Genomic DNA, 16,773 nt, shown 5'->3' on the forward strand with positions numbered 1-16,773 from the left:
AGAATGCTTATATATACTGTACAACAAACTTACATTCTCTTCCTTACCCCAATGTATTTCCTATAAAACTTCAAAAGGATGCAAAGTTTGTTTCTATATGGTATTGTACAATGAAAGAAATAGAATGGTCTAGAATGTTAATTGTTGCTGCAAGTTAGTTTTAAACCTACTTGGTTCTGAAGAAAACCTTATGCAACCGGGACCAGAAACAACTTTAACTATTGATGATCGTCATTTGCTGCAGGATATACACAGCCGTGCCTTTTTAACTCAGTCACCTTTTGGTTTGATCTCTATGAGCATTGCCAGTGTTCGTGAGGATCTTGAATATTTCACTTCTACTGACCTCCTGATTAGAGTAAGGGTCCTCCTACTTTATACAGCATCTCACCTCTCTCTGAGCCCCTTCACATGCAGTGTCTAATCTTGACCCAGTGAGTTGCCTCCAGGCTCAGAATGCTCAGCGCCTTGGAGAAGGCCACAGGTATTGAACGGGGAAGAGTTTTATAATAACCTTGGATTTTCTCTCACAAAGTTTGGTCTTTCTTCCACTGTTTTATATTTCTTTTACACATATCCCTGACTATCAAAAATTTGGGCCATCATCTCTTCCTCTGCTTCTGAAAATAGATTTATTTAAAAGGGAAAGGGAAGAGCTGACATTATAATTGGGCCAAGACAAAGAAAGCTGTATGTGGTTGTTTAACGTGCCGAGCATTCATGTCTGGCAAATAGTAGGTGTTCCACAAATATTAGTTCTCTTGGAAGAGAACTCTGGAAAAGGGTTCTTCTGGAAACAAATAAACACAGAAACAATTGAGAACACTGTGTCTTAGTAAAAAGTTGCCACTGGTATATGAGCAAAGAGCAAAAGCCGCTGGTGCCCCCAGATCATGGGGTTGAGTTAAACTGGTCTTGGATCTGACGTCTTTCCTGAATTAGAATGTAAAGAAGTTTGACTATTCATTTTAAGGTCATTTATTTAGAGAGTATCTGGACCATCTTATTTTTTGTCACAGATCATCTGCTTAATGAAGGCCATCAAGCGCATTTTGAACTCAGTTAAACCCAGGATATGCCTCTGTATGTCAACTGCAGTACTTGTCTCCTCGTGTGGTCTGCAGAAGCTGGGGCCAGAGCATGGTACCAGGCTGAGTCCTTGTCCTACGGCTCCTTTGGTGCCAACTCCATAAATTGGTCGGTTCTCCTTTGTTTAGACCTACTGTCTCCCATTTCAAGAGCAGTCATTTGCAATAACCTGATAAGATTAGCGGGCCTCGGTCAGGGCCTTTGGTCTACCTGCTGATGCAATCACCGAGTCAAGTGGATGAGCCAGGAGTACACCTTGATGGTGGCTCAGGGGTGAACCTCCAGTTTAGCCCCTCACTTCCACAGTGGGATCCTTCTGTTTAAAACCCTGATCCCTCAGTGCCTAGTGGTCCAAGGAAAAAAGAACGATTTTAAGTGTAGGATGATGATTTTTTTCCTCCTCTCAAGCCATTTGAGACATTTAGCCCATTTGGATTCTTGAAGAAGTGGAGGGAAAGAATCAGGGGTGGGGGAAGAGGGACAATCCTCTTGAATAAAAAAGCCAATCATCAGGTGACACCCCCGGCACTAACATTTAGTAACTGATAATTGCTGTAACTAGGGCCATTGAGCTTTGCAAATATTATGCAGTAAATTTTAATTAGCACCTGGGGGATTGAAGAGTTTCAGAATAAGCTCTTGGGAGAAGCTTCCCCAGCCAGGGGCTGTGTGCTGAGTAATTTTAGATCAGCTGGCCTGTCAGAGTGCATCAGTGTCATCGCACCACTTATCCTGAGGAAAATGCACCTGCTTCTACATGGAAATAAGGGGCATTATTTGGTAATTTGTGCTGCTTATTTCCACTGCTCCCCTGGTTTGGCGAGTGGGGAGTATAAGGACTAAATCATGAGGCTTTGGAGGAGAAAGGAAGGAGGGTTCTATTGCCCTTCAAGGGCACATGCTGTCACAGGCCCTGAGGGCTTCCTCTTCCTCTTTTGCTTGCCTTGGGACCTCTCTTAGAACTGTGTCAACATGGGATGCATTTTACTATGAGAACTGATGGTGCTATTTTGCAATAAAGATATTTCTTATTATTTTCTTTTTGTATGGGGAATTTATAATTGTATTTTGAAGGGGAGGGTGAGAAATTAGGTAAGGCAGAACACTGATCCACAACAGGTAATCTATTAAAGGCTAAACCAACATATGGGCTAGAAATATTTAGAAACAAGTATGTGCAAAGATAAAATGTAAACCTCATTGATTTTTTAATATTGCGCAGTACATGAAACGCCTCCTAATTGTAAAAGAGTCAATGAATACAGAAATATTGAGCTAATATTTATAAATCAACTATCTAGAAGCGCTATGCTAAGCAAATTGTGTATGCTGTTTTTATTGTCCCTACTTATAGATAGGAAAAATGAACTTAGAGCAATTAATCAACTTACTCCAGGTCATTCAGGTACTATGTAGCAGTGCCTGGATTTGACCTCAAGCAATTTAACTTGAGAGCCCACACTTTCATAGTTCTGAGACATACATGTTTACATGTAAATAAATGTATGCATGCAAGATGTACACACATGTGCATATGTATATGCACACACATTCTTATCAGCTTACATTCACTCCTTTTTCTCATTGATTTTTGAATTGCTTTAAGAGCAAGGATTTTAACTAAGATGCACTTCAAAGAAAGCCTAGGATTAGTCATCAGGAAAATGCAAATAGAAACCAAAATGAGATACTGTTTCATACCTACTAGGATGGCTGTCATCAAAAAGTCAGATAATAACAAGTGTAGGTGAGGAAGTGGAGAAATTGGAACTCTCCTACACTGCTGGTGGGAATGAAAAATGATTCAGCCACTTTAGAAAACTATCTGGCAGTTTTCAAAAGCTTAAACGTAGAGTTACCATAGAATCCAGCATTTTCACTTCTGGGTATAGAACGAAGAGAAATGAAACCATATGTCTACACAAAATCTTGTACATGAACATTCACAGTAGCATTCTTCATAGCAGCCAAAAGGTGGAAACAGACCAATGTCCACTAACTGATGAATGGATAGACAGAATGGGACATATCTGTACAATAAAATGTTATTCTGCCATGAAAATAAATGAGGTATTGATACATACTACAACATGAATGAACCTTAAACATCTTACACTGATTGAAGGAAATAGTCACAAATGCCACATACTGTATGCTTCCATTATATGAAATGTTCAAAACAGACAAATATATGGAGACAGAGAGCAGATTAATGGTTGCCTAGAGCTGGAGGGATGGAGGAATTGGGAGCTGGCAGCCAAGGGGTACAGGGTTTCTTTTTGGGGTGGTAAAAATATTCTAAAACTGATTGTGGTGATGATTGCACAACTGTAAATATGCCAAAAGCCACAGAATCATACACTTTTGTTTTTAATTGGAGTATAGTTGCTTTACAATGTTGTGTTAGTTTCTACTGTACAGCAAAGTGAATCAGCTATACATATACATATATCCACTCTTTCTTTAGATTCTATTCCCATATAGGTCATTACGGAGTATTGAGTAGAGTTCCCTGTGCTATACAGTAGGTTCTCATTAGTTAGCTATTTTATACATAGTATCAAGTGTATATATGTCAATCCCAATATCCCAATTCATCCCACTACCTCCTTCCCCCATGGTATCCATACATTTGTTCTCTACATCTATGTCTCTATCTCTGCTTTGTAAATAAGATTGTCCATACCAGTTTTTTCAGATTCCACATATATGCGTTAATATACGATATTTGTTTTTCTCTTTCTGACTTACTTCACACTGTATGACAGTCTCTAGGTTCATCCATGTCTCTACAAGTGACCCAGTTCCGTTCCTTTTTATGGTTGAGTAATATTCCATTGTATATATGTGCCACATCTTCTTTATCCATTCATCTGTCGATGGACACTTAGATTGCTTCCATGTCCTGGCTATTGTAAATAGAGCTGCCATAAACATTGTGGTACATGACTCTTTTTGAATTATGGTTTTCTCAGGGTATATGCCCAGTAGTGGGATTGCTGGGTCGTATGGTAGTTCTATTTTTAGTTTTTTAAGGAACCTCCATACTGTTCTCCATAGTGGCTGTAAATGAGTGACTTGTATGGTGTGTGAATTACATCTCAAAAAACTGTTAAAAAAACCAAAAACCTAGGTGCACATGGTGACTGAACATTTTAGTTGAATGACTTTGGTGGGATGAGTTACTTCATCATTGTTGTCGCGGCTGCACCGGTGAGAACGGGGCGTGGGGCTCAGAGTGCCAACCGGGGGGCGGGTAGGTGGCAGGGGACGCAGGCATTGTCGGTTGGGTGCGAGTCCACCTAGCCAACGAGCGGCTTCTCACCCCTTCTCTTGCCCGTCGGAGCCCCGTTCAGCTGGCGTCACCGTGACCGAGGCCGGTAGCCAGGGCGGGAACCTCCGTGACAAGCTGGACAGCGACAAGCTGGCCCTGAGCCTCAGCGACCTGAATGAGGTCCCGGTCGAGGAGTTGGCTGCACCCCCCATCCACCATACTGGATCTGCCCTGCAGTAAACGGACTACTCTTCCGTCGGATTTCCATGGTCTCACCCACCTGGTGAAGCTGGGCCTGAGGAAGAACAAACTGCGGCAGCTGCCAGCGGGTTTCGCCGCCCGGTCAACCTCCAGCGCCTGCACCTCCTCCACAGCAGGCTGATCACCCTGCCTGCCGGCTTTGCTCAGCTCCGGAGTCTGAAGCGGCTGGGCCTGAAGGGTAACCCCGTGGATCCTGGGGCGAGAAGCAGCGCAAGCAGGGCGCCAACCGGGTGTTAGAGCACCCGAAGGCGGTGCAGCTCGGTCAGGAGCCAGAGAGGCAGCGGCAGCCGGAAATAGACCGAGAGGCCGAGGAGACGTGGGAGGCCAAGCAGCGAGCTCAGGAGGCGCCGGAGCGGAACTGCGGAAGCGGAGAAGGCGGAAGAGAAGCAGCGCTGGATAAAGGAGTAGGACGCCCTCAAAGCAGCCAAGCGGGAGCCGGAGGAAACTAAGAAGGAAACAGATCAGATCAGGCCCCGAAATCTGAGTCCGGCTCTCGGCCCCGGAAGCCACCACCCGGGAACCACACTCGATGCTGGGCTGCGCTGAGGCCGCTGCTGCTGCGTGTGGCTGGCGGCCTGGTTGCTTGTCGGGTGATGGAGCTGCAGCAGCGGCCCGTCTGCACCAGCGTGAACACCATCTACGACAACGCGCTCCGGCGCTGCGCAGGCACGCCATCCTCCAGTGGGTCCTGCAGACCGATTCTCAGCAGGGAGCTTGTCCTCCACGCCTGCTGCCCCCCAGCCTTGGAGCTTGGACTCCCATGGAATTGGGTTCTGCTGGACACAACCTCTTTTTAGTGTCAGACCTACCTGCCATCATCACATGGCTGCTGTTTGGTACTTGAGACCTCCTCTTTGTAAGACTCCTTTGTTCCTTCGTCAGGGTCCCCCTGGTGGAATAAGGAGAAATAGGAGGCTGGGATACCTCCTGCATGCTTAAAAGAGTCGGCTTGGGGTGGGGAGAGGAAAAAGCTTAGCCTTTCCTAGTTGTTATACAAAGCTGTGTAAAGGCAAGACTCATTTCTACTAAAGGTCAGCTGTCACACTACATTTATAATTGTGTATGTCACAAGCCCTTTCTTTCATTCCTCCCTGGGGAGCCAGGGCAGATCAGGAGGCAGTGTGTTATTGGGGACTAGGGGAACACCGTACTCGGCAAATCTAGTCTAAATGGGGGGGAGGGAGGGGCATACCTATTTTTTAAGGACCTCAGACATTCAGATATTTTAACAGTCATATAAGATCTCAGGCTGTGACAGGACTTTCAGACCACCCGGTCCAATGTAACACTTGTAGACAGGGAAACTGAGGCCTTCCAGGACTTGCCTCCGGTCTCCCAGCTAATTTGAGGCAGAACTGGATTCCCACCCTGGTATCCTTTCTTTCCATCATTTTGCCTCCTTTATAATGTCCTGAGAGAACAAAACTTACATCAGGATTGAGTGTCTCTTGGCTGGAATATAGAATCTTTCATGGGAAACAGATTCATGACCCACAAATAGAAATCTCATAGCCATGAGGGTCTTGGGCAGCTCTCGTAGAGTCCTGAGGCAATTTATGTGGCTTCTATAAAATGGGGACAGTCCAGGCTCCTTGCTTCAGTTTGAGAGCATTAATTCCCTGATAGCCAATAAACAAGAAGGTGGACCCTTGCAAAGCCACATTGTCTATGACAGCTCTGTTACATAATTGGTGTGACTAAATACCTCATAGGCAACCTGAAAACTAAAGCTTCATAAGAGACTGGTTTAGAATTGATTCTAGACGTAACTACACCTACACAATGAAGGGAAATAAGTAGCATCATGGAGTTTAAAAGTGGTACATTAACGACTAGCACAAATGAGGGCAGAACTGTCCATTCTCTTGTCTGCCAGACTCAGCATTTTCTTCCTCTGTGGCCTCCTTTGCCTCTTTTCACAACAGCTGGAGGAAGGGATCAGAAATGGCTGTCATGGTGCTCCTTCACAGAAGACTCCTGACTGAAAGCTCCTTGCCTCTCCCCAGGGAGAGCAAGAACCTGTCATGCTCAGAGACAGAATGGGTTCCAGCCTTTTAGCACTAGTGGCCCATGGGTAGGACTGACACTCATGACTGTCCTGATAGTGGAAGAAAAGACCAGTTCTTCTCTTCCTCAGGGAGAGCTCTGCTGCGTAGGCCCACACGTTATTCAGAATCACTTGGTCTTCCTCCAAGCTCCAGAGCCATTGGTACAAATGCTTTATCGAAACTAAACACGTAGTACATAAGATGAGATTAAGAGAATGCAGAAGTCAGCATAGTGATCGGACCCCTGTTCCTTGGCTGCTTGAGGCAGCTTCAGTGGATGGCAGGAAGGCGGGAGCACGTCCAGCCTTGTCAAGCAGCCCGCCGAGGGCAGTTCAGCTGTGACCTCGAGATTAGACACTGAGGTTCTTTTGGATTTTTACAGTTATTAAATACGTGTCTGAGTGGTAAAAAACAAACAAACAAAACAAAAACATTTTAGTTGAATGACTCTGGTGGGATGAGTTACTTCATTTTTCCAGCCACTCAGAGGCAGAGTATTAATGGCCAAATGCTCGTTTGCCCTGGTTATGAGCTAGGGGGTGCAAAACGGAATAGTGATCAAAAAACAGACTTTGCAATCAAATAGATCTCTGTGGTCTTCGGCAAATTATTTACCTTCCCTGAGCCTGTTTCCCAAGGTCTATTGTGGCTATTTTGAAGGGGTGTTGTGACTTTAAAAGGTAAAAAATGTAAATTGACAGCGTAGTCCTTGATTCAGAGTAATTTCTTAAGCGCTTATTTTGGTTTAACCTCTTTTTTTTAAAAAAAAACTGTTTATAACTCTGCACATTTAGGAATTAACACTTTACTAAACAGAAATAATATAATCTGTGCTTCAGAGCAGGCAAGAATGAAAAGATTAGTACAAATCAAGACTGAACCTGAAAGTAAAGTAAGTTTTTCTGGTATTGAAAAAAAATTCTTAATATATATAGTGACATGGCTCCCTGCATTTGGCAGATATTTGTGTGTGTATATAAATAATACGCTCTCTTTCCTCTGAAGTGCTGATACAAAAACAGAAGTTCGAAAATATCGCATGGTATTTCCACTCTTACTGGAGGCACGAAGGGTCTCAGAGGCTCCCATGTCACCTCAGTTGCCTGTGCTCATTTATATTATCTATTTATCCAACCTGTATATTTTTTTGAGCACCTTACCATTTTCTGTAGAATTTATGAAATCTGCTACAGAAATGAATTTACCTTGAGAGTTCTCAGCCTAGGTTTATGTCACACTTTGATTTGAATGAAGACAAATGAATATACTCTTATTGTCACCTGTGGACTTAACCATCTGTTGTGCATTGCAAGGGCCACAGAAGAAATAGAAAGATCAGCCTGCATCTCAAAATTTTAATTGGAGAGACAAAAAACCAAATGCGTAAAATAGCTGGAAAACTGTAAGTTACATATATGGCAGTTTTAGCATTTTGGAAAGAAAACATTTTAGATATGCTAAGGCAGGAAGAGAGGCTAGATGGCAAGATCTGAGTAGATGTTTGAGAAGTGAAAACGAGCTGGTAATCATACACCGTGAGAAGGGGCTTTTGTGTTGCCACAGTGAACATTTTCAAGTGTTGTTGTTTCTTTTCCTGTCTTTAATAATTCTCCTTCCCTCCATCTTCCTCGCTTCTTTATCCTCCTCGTCCTTCTTCTTGTGTATCAATTTTAAAACATTTTAGTGTCATCTAAGAGTAGGTTGAGGTTTAGGGTATGTGATGCTGTTTATAAGCCTCAGACTATTCAGGTGTGTATCTTTATCTATATTACCTACTGGAAGATGCTTTGTAAACCTGGATTACTTTAATACCTGCCTTTGATTTCCACTTTACTCAGGTTATATTTACCATACTAACCAATCTTTGAATAGCACTAAAAAGTTTACCTAGAATTCTCATAGATTATCTTATTTAATCTCATAATTATCATGTCAAGTAATTTCTTGTTAGCTCATTTTACATATAATATACTGAGACTTAGAGAGAATAAGTATTTTCCTTAGATTGCTCAATGATAAAATGAGTAATTCGAAGGTCCCAAGTATCCTTTAAGCATTTCTAAAAAAATACATGCAAGAGAAAGGATTGTGAAATGTAGTCAAATGGGAATGTCACTTTTTTGTTATGCAAAAGTTCTAAAGCTGTGAAAGGTATAAGGGGTGAAAAAGTTTTCCAGCATACTAAAGGAAAGGGCTGAACGTAACCCCATGGGCTTTGCTGGAGGTGGCAACCCAGTTCAGCTACCATCACTCCAACAGCCCAGGGAAGAGAAGACAGGCATTCAAAAGCAACTTCAGCTACCATCACTCCAACAGCCCAGGTAAGAGAAGACAGGCATTCAAAAGCAACTTTGGTGAAGGAAACTTCCTTTGAAGGAGACTGACAGCTCTCTTTTCTCTTCCTTAGGAAGGGGAGAGGGTAATTCCCCCTTCTATGCCAAGTGAATATGGTCCCACCACTAAATATTATGGCATCTGCAAGAGACAGACTGGCATCTCCCTCTGGTTGGAAGAGTGACGAGACTTGTAGGTGCCCCCATACAAAATCAGTCTTGAGAGTTTGATTTATGTCCCTCGAAGCCTGGGGAGGGGCACGGGGCCTGGTGTCTGCCTCTCACTTGGAAAAGTCTGAAGGCCCAAGGCTGGATGGTGGTGACTGCAAAAACAGAGAGGACAGATCAGTAGTGGTTGAAGCTGCATTTCCCCAAATTGGAGGAGCCAGTGTATGTGCTTTCCCATAGGACACTGTGAAAGGTAGCCAGGCTTCAGACGTCTTGAAAGGATCTTAACTAAGAAGGGCATGTGCATGGGCATCTCGAAAAGCCAGTTCATGTGCTGTACAGCAGAGCCGTCCTTTGGATATTTACTGGGACAGGCAGAAGACATTTGCTATCTAAGAAAGTACTAAAAGCTCTGGCTGGAAGCAGCAGAGACGTTGGGAGACAAAGGAGAGTGAAAAAGCCAGGTGTGATATTCAAAGTATCTCACCATTGGTGGGGCATGCATGCTGACCAGCCAACAAGGATGCCCGGCAGGGTTGGTGTGGGTTGGCAGAATACCAGCCTAAAGAAAGTTTGTCTTGTTTCTCCTTTCTCACTGCTACTCTCCAAACGCCAGGTCAGACTTGAACTTAGGGAACAGGAAAGAAGCTCTACTACATTGGATATGATAATAAAATTTAGATTTAGACTAAAGTATCTAATACAGAAGTTTTAATACAGAAAACGCTCCTTTCCCGACCTCTTGGGCCTGTTGGAGATGATGTGTAGAGGAGGAAGAGTTCTCTCCTCCAGAGAGTCTCACAGGGCTGGTGGGAGACAAGTTCATGCTGACTGTACCCTACCCAGTTCAGCAAGCTCACTCAGTGATTTACACGTAGTGAATATATTTCCATAAAATGACCATGAACTCTATATAGAGAAAAAAAAGTTTGACATGACCTTGGCTAGCGTTTCATGAGTGAGATGTAGAACTGGGGTCCATTCAGGTGAAGGTGTCTGGCCAAAGTCATACACACAGCTCAGTGGGTGAAACACTCGTGAAAACACTGACTCTGATGCCAGGTTTCTGGAGCAAGGTCAGCTGCTCCCTTTACTAACGGAATGACATGTTGAACTGCTTAAAGTTACACAACGCACATATGTGGTTTCTCCTGTAAACAACCGGGAAAGGATAATTTGTTGTAGCCCTCAGGAGTAAACAAGATTCTTGGTAAGACTCTAAAGAAAGTAAAGATAAAAGGAGGAAAAGCTTTATCTTATATTGTTACAAGTTCACTTAGTTTTGGAGGAAACGCTGAAGGCTAGCAAACAGCCGGCAGAATCCAATTATTAAAGAGAGGAACCAGAGGCATACCAGAGAATTAGAGACCAGTGAGAGTAATGGTGATCTCCAAGGGATGGCCAGAGAAAAATGTTTTGGAGGATCCAGCAGAATTGGAAACAAGCATTTTAATCAAACTAAGGCAAAATGTAGGAAAGAATGCTTCATGCGTGGAAAATGCTATTATTGAGGAAAGCATTTTTTTTTCTTTTTTAAATGATTGTTTCAAAACACTTTACTTTCCTCTAGTTTGTGTTTTTCCTATTGTGCTGTACTTTGATACATGCCATAATCTCTTTTTTATTAAAAAAAAAAAAAAGGTGTTGCCTTAGGGGGTAGATCTCTTGTTTTGGAGAAGTTTAGGAAGAAAATTCAACAGGGTAAGAACTAACTGAGATGCTAAAGCTTCTCTCATGAAATTTAGGTTCTAATGCAAATACATAGTAAAAAAAAAAAAAATCAGTAAACTATTGTGCACAAAACAGAGAGCAAGTAAAGGGATGTAGGGAGTGCCAAGTGTGGCTGGGAGAAAGGACCTGTAGTCATTTTAAAGAGTAGCTATCATTGACATGGAAAGAAATATGCCATGTCATATGCCATGCCATTAGGTTTGATTCTGACCTGGAAAAACTGATACCCAGGGCATGCTCGTTTGTTATATGTTATATGTCTTTTCTGCTTTTAAAACGCAAGTTCCTTTCCTCCTACTTCCCTTCTTACTCTTCCCTTAAAATGTCACTTCCACCTTATCAGAGGTGGCTGGTGGCATCCCAGCAGGTTAGCAAAGGCAGTTCTTGTTTCTTGAATCAAAAATGTACGAGGAGCACATATGCCACCACAAACAAATTGGTGCTCTGTTTGTTTGCAGTAAACATGTCAGTGTTTTTAATAGCTAGCTGGAAGATAGGATAGGCCCTGGTCCAGAGTTAGTCCAGGCTTCTTAACTGTAGCTGCACATGAGAATCATCCAGGGAGCTTTGAAAAGTGCAGATGCTAAGGTCTAGGGCCAGAGATGCTGATTCAGTTGGCCTCCATGGGGCCAGATGTTGATATTTTTAGACGCTGTCCAGTGATGCTGGAGGCGGCCAGGGCTGGGGACTCAAAGGTGTGCCAGGCAGCTGGCAGGTACTTTCAGAGGAATGTGCCACAGGATTTACTCTCACAGCAGTACAACAAAGGCATTGGGCATTCTCATGTGCAGAGGAGACTATTTCTGAGAGCTGCTACGATTTTCCCAGAGCCACACCACTAGGTTGTAGAAGGGTGTATTTCATTTCTGACTTCGTATTTGGAAATTGTGGGTTGGAAAAGCCAATTCAGTTCCACTCAAATAAAATGGTTTACTCGTGAAACGTTTTCCCACCATCTGCGCCTCTGAAAATAGAGTGGCAAGTTCCATTATGGAACTGTAGAAAGTTTGACCCCAAATGAATAACTGATAAAAAGTGAAATTAAATAACATACCTGGTTTTGGAGAGGGGATCCCAAAATAGGTATCTTAAAATTATTTCTGTTGTTTGCCTTTGTATTTATACATTTCAAAGGAGAGAATTCAGCAAAGCTTTTTTCTTTTTTAACATTTGAAACAGCATTTTTTTCATTGTTTCCAAGCAAGTTAAACCCAGGCAGCACTAGAAATTTCATGCGATAGGTTTTTCTTCCTGATAACACTTGAGTAGTGTAAAATAAAACAAAAACTCACTTTTGTTAAGAGATTTTGAATTATTGCTTTAGTTATAAATTCCAAATATAGAGGGTATTTTTACAGTGACTTAGACAAACACGTGCTTCCCTGTATTATGACCATGTTACAGCCCTGTACATATATGAATCTTAGTATACAAATGACTTTTTTCAATTGAAAGATGAGTTTTGCATATGATATAAAATACAGAAGGTTAAAAAAAAAGGGATGATAGTGAAAAGAAAGTGCACCTGACAGCCTAGAACCATTGTTCCATTACTCCCGGGAGTTAACTATTTTTACACGTTTTCCTTTGTGTAGCTATCCTTCTAGCAATACTTCATACCTCTTCAAACATACAATACATATATTTATCTTTTATATGAATAGAAGCATACCAAGAATTCATACTATTCTGCATCTTATTTCACTGAATAGTATTTCTTGGAGGTCATCCTCTTTCAGCACATACAGACCTACTTCATTATTTAGTGTTAGATTGTACGGATCGCCATAGTTCACTTAATTAATTCCCACTGATGGACATTGATGAGTTTCGAGTGTTTTAGGATTATAAACAATACTACCACATGCGCTATGAATTGTCTGAACCATCTCGCACTTCAGCCAATAATGTATAAGTGTCTTCTCCCCTAACCTTTGGTGAACTGTATATTATCACATTTTAAAATTTTTATCTAAATCCAATAGGTGCAAAATGCTTACTTATGGTTTTAATTTATATTTTGTACATTGAGTAATATTGGCTATGCATTCACATTTAAAAAGCAACTTCTGTTTCTTTTTCTGTGAACTGCCCAAACCTACTCTCATATTTGGAAAGGGTATAAAGATAAATAATGTTGCAATTACCCGGGTACCCACAACCTAGCTGCACATGTAGAGCACTACCCATGCCCCCCGAAACCTTGGGGATCCCACCTCCATCTCATCACTCAAAGACAATGAGCATCCTGAACTGCAACTACCATTCTCTTGCTTCTCTCAATAGTTTTATAATCTCTGAGTTCTTAAACATTAGATCATCTAGTTTTGTATGTTTTTAAGGTTTATATACATGAAATCAAACTATACATATTTGTTTGTGACTTTATTTTTTTCTTTCACTCAAAAACGTTGTCATGATATTCACTTATATCCACACCCAAGTATTGGTGTCTTTTAGGAGCCCCTAAGACTTCTTGGGTATTGCCTCTTCAGAAGTTACTGTCCCCATTCTACAGTTCCTCATCCTGACTCCGTGTCTTTTCATTTCTTCGTAACGCTTTTATCACTCTCTTTATGTTACATTTTAGAAGTAGACTTATATTCATCTTCTAGTACACTAAATCTCTCTTTGTCGATTTAATCTTATCTTTATCTTTTAAAATTTTATATCCATTTAAAAATTTCTGGAATACACATTTGTTTCTTTTTCATTCTCCTTAGTCTTTTGTTGCAGTCTGCTTTCCTTGCTTATATTTTAAGGCTTTTTAGTCTCTTAAATATAGAAATAGTTATTTCATCGTCTTCATTTGATAATTCTGATATCTGAAGTGCTCTTAAATTTGATTCTGCTCTTTGCTGTTTATTCTTTTTTTATTTGAAATTTTATATTTTTATTTTATTTTTATTTATTTTCGGTTGCGTTGGGTCTTCGTTGCTGCACGCGGGCTTTCTCTAGTTGCGGAGAACGGGGGCTACTCTTCATTGTGGTGCACGGACTTCTCATTGAGGTGGCTTCTCTTGTTGTGGAGCACAGGCTCTAGGCACGCAGGCTTCAGTAGTTGTGGCTCGCGGGCTTCAGTAGTTGTGGCTCATGGGCTTCAGTAGTTGTGGCTCACGGGCTCTAGAGCTCAGGCTCAGTAGTTGCGGTGCACGGGCTTAGCTGCTCCGTGGCATGTGGGATCTTCCCAGACCAGGGATCAAACCCATGTCCCCTGCAGGCAGGTGGATTCTTAACCACTGTGCCACCAGGGAAGTCCCTCTGCTATTTATTCTTGCTGTCACACATGGTACCTTGAGCTCTTTGCTACTATACAGTATCTTTTTTACAATTCATCTTCTAATTGTTAGTCACTAGTATACAGAAATATAATTAATGCTTATTATAAACTGATTTTTATCCAGTGTTCTTGCTAAATTCATGAGTTAATTCTAACTCTTTAACTAGATATTCTTGGATTTTTCTACATACACAATCATTTGTAAATAATGGCAGCTTTCCAGTCTTCCTTCATTTATACCTTTATATCTTTTATTTCTTTTCTTTTTAAATTTCATTAGCTACAATCTGTAGAGCAATATTAATAGAAATTAATACCAGGTATCTTCATCTCATTTCTAATTTCAGGTGCTTAGCTTTCAATATTTCACCATTAAGCACCATGTTTGCTGTAAGTTATTTATAGATAACCTTTAATGAATTAAGGAAACTTTCTTTTATTATTAGTTTGCTAAGAGGTCTTTCTTCCTTTATCATGAAAAAATGTTACATTTTATTTTATTTTATTTTTTTGCATTCTCAGAAACATGGGATGATTTTCAGTTTTTACTCAACCTAAGCCCATCTACATTGTAATATATTATTATCTTATATAATGCTGGAGTCAATTTGCTGATTTTTGGTTTAGGAAGTTTGTATCCATGTTCATGGAGAAAATTGGCCTATAATTTTCCCTTCTTGTTATGCCATTTTCAGTTTTGGTATAAAAGTTCTGCTGGCCTACACAAAGTATTTGAGAAGTAGTTCCTATGTTTCTGTTCTTTGTAAGAGTTTTTATAATATTGGTGATGTTTCTTTCTCAGATTATTGGTAGAATTCACAGGGAAACCATCTGGACCTACAGTTTTCTTTGTGGAAACATTTTTTTAAACAGCTTTATTGATGTGTAATTTACATACCATAAAATTCACTCATTTTAAGTGTAAACCTCAATGATTTCTAGTAAATTTACAGAGTTTTGCAGCTATCATCAAAATCCAATTTTAGAATATTTTCATCACCTCAAAAATATTCCTCATGCCAATTTATAGTTATTTTAACTCCCATCCCCCAGTTCTAGGCAACCACTAGTCTACTTTCTGTCTATATAGATTTGCCTTTTCTGCACGTTTGATATAAATGGAATTATACAATATATGACCTTTGTCCCTCGTCTCTTTTACTTAACATAATATTTTTGAGGTTCATCTATGTTGCAGCTATCTGACCAGTAGTTTGCTGAATAGTATTCTATAATATGAATATACCTTATTTTGTTTATCCAATCACCAGTTGATGGAGATTGGGTGTTTCCACATTTTGGCTATTTCTAATAACGCTGTTATGAACATTTATGTGCAAGTTTTCATTTCTAAGAGTAGAATTTCTGGGTTGTATGGTATAATTATGTTTAATAATTTAACAAACTGCCAAACTGTTTTTCAAAATGGTTGCACCATTTTACATTCCTACAAGCAATGTTCCTGTTTCTCCACATCCTGCTGCGGTTATCTGCAATTGTGATGCTGCAGTCTCAGGCTTTATCAACCAGAGATTGGTCCCATGGACCACCCAACTGCCACCCAGCTGATAGACATGTTCCCTGGTGGGCTTCACCAGAACTGTGCCCTGCCACTTTTGCCCTGATGCAAATCTGAAGGACGGCAATAAAGCACAATATCTACAGTTATGGTGGACTTACTCTGTGCCAGGCGTTTTTCTAAACATATTAAAGGGATGATCTCATTTAATCATCACTCCGATCACCCCATTTAGTAGATTAGGAACCTGAGACTCAGAGGTGAAGCGCCTTGTCCAGGGTCTCCCTGCTGATCAGAGGCTTGGGCCCAGCCAGTGGTTGTGAGGCCCGTGCTCTTGGTCTCCTCGTGGGACAGCTGATGGCCACATTCTTGGCCCACATCCCTGGACCAGGATCTGCACATGATCTGGGGACCAGAATGGAACAGGAGGGGTAATAAGGGCTCAGTGACCCAGACAAGGAGTCTGGCTTCTAGAGGGTTAAATCTTCATGTACACAAAAGTCCAGATATCCAGAAAATCCATCTAGCCTGCAGATTAAGGCAGCAACTCCAAGAAGGCCTTCAAAGTGGAGGCAAAACTTAGCCTCAGCCAGAGAGATTTACATGCTTTCAGGAAAAATCTCCAAAAATAACTAGCCTGTAGCTGCAAGCTTGGAGAATATAAATGGAGTTATTTGCCTGGATTGGGGTGCACGCACACACACATATGTGTGTATCTGTGTGATACATACAAGCATACACACAGAAAGCAGTACAGGTTCTAATATTTCCTTTGAACTGTGATGAAGATGACATTCACATTTTCTCATTTCTGCTGGAGAGCTACATATATTACTCTACGCAGAGAAGAAACTCATTTGAACTAGTCAAATAGAGGGAAATGAATCTTGCCATTTCTGCTTCCTGTTGTGCCTATTGATAGTAAGTTGTACAGCGGTTTATCCCACATGCTGCTTAGGAATTCCGCTAACGCTTGCGGTTTACATTTCCAGGACCAGGAAGGAAACCCTGGTAACATCTTTGGACCTGAAGATAAGAATGATTAATTTTTCCGAACTTATGCTGTAGTT

The 16,773-nt window shown here is 41.2% G+C and overlaps 1 pseudogene; it reads left to right on the forward strand.

Annotated features, from left to right (window-relative positions):
* Nucleotides 1-456: 456 nt before the first annotated feature.
* On the forward strand, nt 457-5,468 carry LOC103004807 (leucine-rich repeat-containing protein 59-like; annotated as a pseudogene).
* Nucleotides 5,469-16,773: the final 11,305 nt, after the last annotated feature.

Source organism: Balaenoptera acutorostrata, chromosome 6 (genome assembly GCF_949987535.1).
Source record: "Balaenoptera acutorostrata chromosome 6, mBalAcu1.1, whole genome shotgun sequence".
Taxonomy (NCBI): Eukaryota; Metazoa; Chordata; class Mammalia; order Artiodactyla; family Balaenopteridae; genus Balaenoptera; species Balaenoptera acutorostrata.